This window comes from Lactuca virosa, chromosome 5 (assembly GCF_052849685.1).
Source record: "Lactuca virosa cultivar CGN04683 chromosome 5, Lactuca_virosa_CGN04683_v6, whole genome shotgun sequence".
In the NCBI taxonomy this organism is placed as follows: Eukaryota; Viridiplantae; Streptophyta; class Magnoliopsida; order Asterales; family Asteraceae; genus Lactuca; species Lactuca virosa.
In genome coordinates this window covers 415555893-415565655 of record NC_136430.1, presented here as the reverse complement: position 1 = coordinate 415565655, position 9763 = coordinate 415555893, and the positions used below count along the sequence as shown (strand labels likewise).

General features: G+C 34.0%; 1 long non-coding RNA gene across 1 annotated transcript; it reads left to right on the top strand.

Moving 5' to 3' along the window:
* Positions 1–2656: 2656 nt before the first annotated feature.
* LOC145111249 (uncharacterized) lies at positions 2657–3511 on the top strand. Its single transcript, XR_013710224.1, has 3 exons — positions 2657–2881; positions 3021–3254; positions 3332–3511. It is a non-coding gene; the product is annotated as an uncharacterized LOC145111249 (long non-coding RNA).
* Positions 3512–9763: the final 6252 nt, after the last annotated feature.

Sequence of the window (9763 nt, the reverse complement as noted above, 5' to 3'; positions counted from 1 at the left end):
GGGGTTACCCGTGTATGGTCCACACAAGCGTGTTTCCCTCCAACCCATCCAAAAACCAAAACATCAGTCGATCTAAGGTTTGGCATTCCTTCTGTCGGGCCGGTTAAGAAATTCACACGTGTCTCTTTCTTGGCGGAAACCACGACACACTTAAATACATCAAACAAAACATCCTTAACCATATCGTGTCGGTATTTGAACCCTAGGAGGTCTTTACAATGAACCATATGCTCTCCAAAAGAGTCCAAACATGTCTTGCGGCACACCCTAGGAGGTCTTGTAACACCCAAGATTGGGCCCTTGAGGCAACAAAAACATATAAGGAGGCCTCTACTGCCGAGTACAAACCCAACCCACCAAACCTAATGGGAAAGGAAGAAATTTGCCGCTATGTCGCCCAAGAAAGGGTCACCACAAACCATAATGTCCTCAATCGCTCCATGTAGTCCTTTGTCAAAGAGCAATGTCGCCTCCTCCATGTGAATGGGTTGGCACGTCCTCAACACAAAGAAAAGTTTAACAATACCCATACAAGACCAAAGCAAAAGGGGTTCACTATGGGGGTCCGCTAGTTTTGGAAGAAGACACATCAAATTCACAACGTTTTCGACTCTCTTTATGGCTAAGTTGCTAATGAAACTAATATCTCTACTAACAACTCTTCCAAGAAGTTTCACCCCCAATGACGGCCTCCCGATGCTAACCGGGAAAAGCCCCTGATGAAGTTTCCTACCATCACACGAGGGCCAAAAGAGCTCGGTTTTCTTGATATTTAACTGAAGGCCCAATTTTAGACTCATCGCCTGAATAATGTCCAACGCTTTGGCCACCTCCTCTGAATCTCCAATAAGTGCTTGATATTTTTTTCTTTAGTAAATTTGAATGGTTTTTTAGACCAAAAAGACATGCATAATAAAAAGCAACGAGTAATGGTCCTTGATAGATTTTTTTTTTCTGAAAACGTTAATGAATTTTTCAGAACAAAAAAAATATGATGGTTAAATACAAAGCTATATTAGGTTTTATGTTATTAGCAATTAATTTAAATTATAAATATTAATGCAATAAACACATTTTTTTGAATTTACAATTGAAGGTTCCTCGTTGAAATTCAAGTTAAATCAATTATTATTTGTAAAACATTGAAAAATTCAATAATAGCTAATTAGTTGATAATGAATACATATTTGTCTACGAATAATATTTTAATTCTATAATAAAATACTTTGATATATTTACTTAAGTAAAAAATTTGGGTCATATACCAAATTTGAACATTGCAATAAGCAAAATCATTAATAAATAAACATTTTAATAAATATAAATTTTATAAAAAAATAAATAAATAAATAAATTAAGACAAAATTGCAAAACTATAAGGACTATATTTGCATGCATTCTTTTTTATTTTATTGAAATATTATATATTAATAAATATTATTTTTGATCTATAATATTATATATTAATAAATATTGTTTTATTAATTTATTTTAGTTAACTCTCTTTTTTTTAAATTTTTTTGTTGGAATAATTCTTTTTTATTGAATTGTTATATATAAATACATATAATTTTTAATATATAATATTTATATCATAATAAATATTATATTATGAGGTTATTATATATTACAAAACATTATTTTATTTGATTATTAAGTTGTTTCAGTTGATTCTTTTTATAATTATTTTTTAGAGTAATTCTTTTTATTGGATTATTATATATCAATAAACATTATTTTTAATATATAATATTTATATCATAATAAATATTACATTATTGGATTATTAATTTTTGTAATATTTTTTTGAATTATTAATTTATTGAATTATTACTTGTAATTTATTGGATCATTAATTTATTTTTAATGTATACTATTAATTATTTTTAATTTTATTTTTAATTTTCTTGGGTAGATTCTTTGGATACATTTTCTTTAATTGTGGGATTCATTGGGTAAACTATGGTGTTGAGTTTCATTTTATTTCCAATTAAATAATATTTTTAACAAGCAATGCATAATCTTTTTTCAGATTGGTCAACATGGGAGCTACTGCACTTTTTACAGAAGCAGCAGCAACAGTTTTTGATGAAGCTGTGAAGCTGGGCTCAATTCTCTTCGATCCATATTGATATATAATAATTCAATAAAAAAGAATTACTCCAACAAAAAAGTTTAAAAAAAATTAACTAAAATAAATTAATAATCCACTAAAACAATATTTATTAATATATAATATTATATATTAAAAATAATATTTATTAATATTAATACTTCAATAAAATAAAAAATAATGTATGCAAAAATGGTCTGATAAAAGACAAAACTGTGAAAATGGTCTCTGAGGGTAAAATTGTCATTTTAAAGAAGTTAACAACCAACGAGTTAAACTTAACTGAAGAGGGAATAAAACCACAACACAACTTGTTGAAAAGGACCAAATCTACAACTTTTCAAACGTTTGGACCTTAACCACATAAAATAAGAACTTACAGGGACTTTTTTGCAATTTTGCCATAAATTAATATGTTAGTTTTTTTATATATATATTTATATAAGCGAAATCTTAATTTTGGAAAGCTTTAACCGTTAGAAGTCAAAAGGTTTTAGTATTCCCGCTATATACACGTTTTCAGGCATCCTCTCCCACCAGAGCCCAAAAAAACACCCCCAGATATCCATAGCGATTCCAGTAACTCCTCCGCTCCTTGGAGACCAACGCATCATCATCATTTGCTGGAGTTCTAAAAACCGATGGAATTTGAAAGGGTTCCTTCGTAGACGCGCATTATGTAACTCTGGTGTTGGAGACCTAAATACCCCCAACCTTCGCAGGAGACTCTTATTCATCTCTCTAGTCCAATAAATTATCACGATCGATGTAAGTTTTCTCTAGGGTTTTTCTTGCGATGTGGTTATGAATCGTGGCTACTGCCCCATGTTATACAAATTTATGAAGATTGATAAATTAGTATCAGTTAATATCATGTAACACATCCTTCTCTCTGCCTATCTGATAGGATAACTGGAGCAGTCGATAGTTTTTGGTCATAAATCAAGAATAAGAAGAAAAAATGCAGAAACCACAAAAACAATGCAAGAGCTCTTTGACATCGAATTACCCCCCAAAGCCAACAAACCCAGAAGAAGAAATCCACATCTTACTAAAACCCCAAACTTCTCGAATCTTGTTTTGTTGAAAAATCTTGGGTAGATTCTTTGGATACATTTTCTTTAGTTGTGGGATTCATTGGGTAAACTATGGTGTTGAGTTTCATTTTATTTCCAATTAAATAATATTTTTAACAATCAATGCATAATCTTTTTTCAGATTGGTCAACATGGGAGCTACTGCACTTTTTACAGAAGCAGCAGCAACAGTTTTTGGTGAAGCTGTGAAGCTGGGTTCAATTTCTCTTCGATCCATTTTCAATTGGGTTTAATTTCTTGGTAACCTTCAAAAATAAGTTCATTGGGCTGCCCCATTCTCTTTTTCAAGCCCAATACTAGAATGACATAAATAAACCTCTTCTGTTTCATATTTCAACAAGCCGTCATGCTCTGTAACTGTAGTCGCCTCTGAATACGCCACTAACTTCTGCCGGCGATCCCCGACAACTTCTTCCTGATTCAAAAATTGAGTCCATCCATCTTTTGATCTTATTTTCGTTGGCCCTGCTCTTTAAAGGCCCTAGTCCTTTTTTTAAGCCCATTTTTGTGAAACCTTAGGGGGTGTTTGGCTTAGCTTTTCACAACCCAAAAGTCTTTTTTGGGGATTTCTCGACTTTTCCAAAAAGTTCATTTTCCTTGTATAAAAACTCCAAAAGTAGCTTTTAAAACTAGTTTTATCAAACATCTTCTGTTTTTTTTCTTTTTCAAAAAAGACTTTTGAACTGTGAAAAGCTAAGCCAACACCCCTTAGTAACTTCATCTCTATTACGTCTTTTAACGGAACAATTATGATTGATCTCTGTCACCATTGCGATGACCTGAGAAAACGTCGCTAACTTCCGGCAGTCCCCAGACCCCAATCCTTTCTTCTTTGTTCAAAATAGAGTACGTCTCCTCCCTCTTCTTTGCTTCCAATTCCGGATACAGTGGTCTGTACTACGACGAATTAGACTCTTCATCTCTTCCCTATCTTTAATGGGTCGTCTTCTGTGCTCCCATTCATACCATAGTAGTGCGTCACCCTCTAGAACCCCCATTTTAGCTTCCCCCTCACAAATTATTAGTACCATCAAATGAGAACACTTAACGTTTGTGGAATCGCTGGTTGGTCGCTCCTCCATTAAGATTTGTTCCTCCATTCTTTTCTTTCAACTGCGGCATGGGTGGTGATGGAGACAGGTGGCCGGAATCTTCTGACATACTTCTTCTTCCTCCTCAGCTGAAGAATGGTTATTCTGCAGCTGTAAGAATTTTGAACTTGCTGAAGAGAGACTTCTATATTTCTTTCCTGTCTTTGTCCAATTCTCTAGAATGTGAGATATTTGTTCATTACGATTTTGTTGAATCTTTTCCATAGAAGACCGCATTTCTTTCAATCTGATACAAATTGTTATGAACTGTGATCAGTTTCAATACACTCAAAAATACCCAAATGGTTATAGGAGACATAGATAGTTGTCTGATTTGAGAAAGCCTCTCCCAGTAGGAATAAATTCTAGATTTAACACAAAAGAAAGATACCCTACTATAAAATGCCTAAAATGTCACTAATTATGACTCTCTTTTTTAGGCTTAACGGTGCTCATAGTAGTTTTTATGGTCGGCAAACCTAGGTGGTCGTATATTGCCGGCGGTAAACACTGCCCCTATTATTTCGCCGGCGCAATATCTCTTTTTTTTTTTGCCGATGAAAACAATGTGTGTGCATTATGAAGCTGCATCAAAGTGCTGTACATGAATGCATTAGAAAAAAATACACAAGATCCATAGTATATGGTTATGGTTTGGAGATAATTTCATAGGCAAAAAATATTATCACACCCCTATCATATGCAAATATTAGTAAGAAAGACAAATACTTAAGTGGTATCTATTTGACACATTTTTACATTGGTTACATGAATGAATGCATAAGAATATGTTGACGACTGTTGTGGTGGGAGAGAATGCTCACAAGCCTACATACATTTTGTTTCTACGTAGTTAACTATAAAATAAACAACACAAAAATACATAGGGGTCTTACTAGCTAGGGTTGCAAACGAGCCGAGCCTGAGCCTGGGCTCGTTTAAGTGATACGGGGCTCGAGCTCGATTTGAGCTTTCTTGTACTAAGTTCGCTCGAGCTCGTAAAGAATTATACAAGCTTTGCTCGGGCTTGAGTTCGACTCGTTTTTTGTCTAATGTGCCTAAATAAGTTTAAGTTCGGTTCGAGCTCCTTTAGAAACTCGTTTACTAATACCTCAATTCCCTAATTCCCCAAGTATATTTTTATTTTTAATATATAAAAATAATAATAAATTATATTATATATAGGCTCGTTTAAAATCGAGTTCGAATCGAGCTTTTAACGAGCCAATCTCGAGTAGCTCACGAGTAGCTTGGCTCGTTTGCATCTCTATTGCCAGCAAAACCTAATGGTTATGTTTTTCCTAGTGTTTTTTTTTTTTTTCATTCAATAAGGCCGTTATAGAGGTAGGAAAGTAGTGCAACTCCTACCTAAGGATAAATAAGCGTAGTAATTAATTCATCTAATTTATCTACGAATTGGAGCCAATCGCTAAACAAATCTATGTGTAAGAATTGTAATGTTTGACTTCTTCATGTCAAAAAACCTGATCATTCAGTTAAATGTTTCACTCTCGATTCTGTTCTGTTGTCTTTGTTTTCCCTTAAAACCAATCAAAGCAAAGACATCTTCTAAAATTACTTGGAGGTTATGCCCTTCGTTGGTGAACATATTGTCTTTATCTTGGTAATATTTGAGTAAAAACAATCCACCATTTTGGCTAGTAGTATATTTGTATTAGTTGGTAGCCGTAACATTTTAAGCAAATAACTATCATTAGTTTCAGTTCTGGTGGCTTCTTCGATTTTTGCTTTAAAATGTTCGTCTAATGAAGTGTAAAAAGAGGCAATGGTACTAACTATTCCAGCACCTTTTTTATAATTTTCATCTGAAATAAGAATGTAATTGTCCTCACCATTTAGAACTGTAATTGTACTTGTAAAGTATATTGCATAAGATGGAGAAATGGTCCATGTTAAGAGTAAATCCACTTAAACACTGAACGTTAATATTACAGAAATTGTCTCGATTGTAAAAAAATTAATAAAAGTGAGTGGTGCTTGTAAAATAATTAACAACAAATTCCTTTGTATAAACCAAATACTGAAATGGTGCATGTTTAGAAAAAGTACCATAATGGTCTGTATTTAAAATAAATGCGTAAATGATTCTTGTTTAATCATATTAACATAAATTTTACATCTTTTATGCAGAGACCATTTCTGTTAATACTAGGTAGGGATAGCATCAAACAACTATATACAAATATTAAGGTATAGAAAATATTAAGGTATCCATACCGGCCATGAATAAGAGGCGTAATTTTTCAAATTGCAAGACTAAATCAATAAATTCAAGTCTGGAACTCAAAGAAAGAATTTATAATCAAATTAAGACTTGCAAAAAAGGTAGACATTTTCACCATCTAAAAACTTAATTAAATATATTTTAAGTGTGCTGAGGTTGGGGTGTCTAAGCCAATGAAAGTCAATGAAGAGTGCTTGGGTGTTTGGAATTGCATATTTTAAGTGCTTATTAAATAAACAGTTAATGTAAACTTGATTATGCTTATCTATTAGAAACAAGCAATATGCACCTAAATAAGCATTTGATCCAGGTTCATTTAGGTGCAAATTGGTTTTTAGGTTCATTTTAATATAGAAGGGGGAATTGAAGTTGAAGATCGTATGTTGTAGACGATTGTTTTTCATAACTGTATTGATTTCAAACCTCAAGTGATATTGGATTCTCTAGCTTTTTAGTAGACAATCAGCAACTAGGTCAGATTCTTTCACCATTTTTTCATTAGCTATCGTTGTTATTCTTAGTTTGATTGATACCGCCGTAGGTGTTCACAAATAAACTAAAAACCAAGAAATTTAGTGTTCACAAATAAGTCATAGACTCATAGGTGTTTGGGAGTGCTTATTTAGGTGTGTATCTGGATGTTTTAATAGATAAGCAGTATTAAGTGTTCAGAGTAACTATTTATTTAATAATCACTTAAAATAGGCAATTCCAAACACCCCAAGGCCTTTCATGGGCTTAAACACACCAACACACTTAAAATATATTTAATTTATTTTTTAGACTGGAAATGCTTACCGTGTTTTGGAAACGAGAACACGACTATCATTGTTATTCTTGATTTGATCATAAATTCTTTTTTTGAGTTACAAACTTGAATTTGTTGATTTAGTCTTACAATTTGAAAGATATGCTTCTCCTTAATGGTCGGTAAGGATACCTTTAACTTTGTGTATAGTATTTTGATGATATCCTTACGATAGTATTAACAGAAATGGTCATTACATAAAAGATGCATCATTTATGTTAATATGTTTAAACAAGGATCATTTACTCGTTTATGACGCTATAAACCTTTCTGGAAGTGTTGGACTAGAGGTCTTCAAGATGAAGTGCTTACTGGTTTAAGCCAAGTTGTGTTTTGCTCCCTTTTGGACCAAGAGTGAGATATCTATCTCGTGGAGAGTCTAAAGGGATAAAGTTGGAAACTTTATCCACTTAGATCATATAATGGACCAGATTCAAGCTTTATTTAGAACCCTTAGAATCAAATAAAACGTCTTAACCCTTAAGCCCTTAGGAGACCAGTGCCCACAGTGTGGCCTTAGGTTGCCACGTCGTGGCGACTGAGCTAAGGCTCGTCTATTTTGTCGATTAGCGGACATGGCGTGGCCAAGGATGGTCACGACGTGGTAACCAAGTTGAGGAACCTGTTTTGTTAATTAATTAATTAGAAAATAAAGTGATATGGAATATTCTAGAATGATCTCAATTTCATAAATAATTATTATTTTATATGTTAATTATCTTTAGGGTTACAAATCATCTGTTTTTGGGGCTTCGGAGTACAATGGAACCCTAATGGCATTATTGTAATTTTTGGGGCTTCGGAGTACACTGAGCGTACTAGGGCGCACCCCAGTATGTTGGGTGTACATCAATGTACGGTGGGCGTACTTGCCAGATTGGGAAACCCTAGTTTTTAGGGTTTGGCTAGTATTTAAGCATCATTAGGTCTCATTCTTTCCCCATTTTCCAGCCTCCATTAGCAAACATGTTCTCTTGTAAACCCTATCCTCATTGGAGTCCTTGGAAGGTTGAGTGTGGGTTTTTGAGTGTTCCAAAAGAAGAAGAAGGTGGTGGTAAAGCTTGGAATCTTGAGGCAAAGCTTGGATATGGAAGTTTTACACCTTTCTTCATCATTTCATGGTATAAAGTTCATACCTTGATGGCTAGTTTTCTAGATCTTGCTTATGTGTTGATTTCATGTTCTTTTTGGTCCCAAATGTCACATCTTGAGCATGGCATGTTCTTGACGATTTTAGTTGTCCTTTCAGACCCTAGGGAGGGGTCCTAAGTCATAAAATGAAGTCCCATTGGCTAGTTTTGCTCCATGCATCTTGTAGAAGGTCTTAATGGCTTAAGACCTTGAGTTAAGCTCTTATTATGCATGTAAAGTCATAAAGTTGGAAACTTTATGACTCTAGAGTAAACTTTGGCCATGGATCTGAAGTTGGGACGTTAGAGCTTAAACCATTAAGCTCTTAACAAGATTTTTGGGCTTGCGAAGGTACACACTGTGATAGTTTCATTTTATTTACTTCTTTTTATAGTTTATTTTAGCACATTCCATCTCATTTTAGTTAATCTTCATGCATATTTTCTCTTTTTGTTATTTTTCTCCTTTAACGGGTGCTTTCCAGTCTTTTGAGCTTATTTGCAGGATTTATCGAAGACTATTTGTTATTGGAGGTGTGGAAGGAGTGCGAGACTATTAGGGGCTTGCAATTTGTTCGTGGACTTGAAGTGTGGCGATTTGGCTCGGTGTCAGTACAAGCAGGATGCGCGTTGGATTTTATTTTGGATGAGGACTCAAGTTGAGGAGGATTAAAGAAGCATTGGACCATCATTGGAGGCTTTGGAATAACATAATTGGGCTACCAAGAGTTGTGAATGTGGGCTGGACCAAGAAATAAAGGAGCAAAACTAGAAGGCCAATCAAATGGGCCAAATGGCCCAGAATCCACGCGGTCCGCGTGGATTTATAAATGGTCAGCGTGTATCGCACTGTGAAGAATCCTGATTTTTGAATTTTTGACTCTATTTTGGGAAGGTTGGTGGAATACTTTTGGGCAACTTTTGGATCCGATTTTTGACCACTTTTACTGGAGTTTTGAGGCAAGGAGGGACAACACATAGAAGAACAACACATTTTTGCTCTCTAGAAGACCTTGAAGACTTGGAAGCTTGGAACAATTTTCTTTCATCTTTTCATCTTGAACAATATTTGGTACCTCTAAACTACTTTTCATTTCTTTAATTTTGGCCATGCTTGGCTAGACTTATATTTGGTTGACTTGGATGTAATTTCTTGAATGATTTGGTTATTTGAAGAACTCCATGAACTTGTGTTGAATATCTATGATTATATTTTCTATGAAAACTTCCTCCATGTTTATATATCTCTATTCATGAATATTGGCATATGAATGTTATT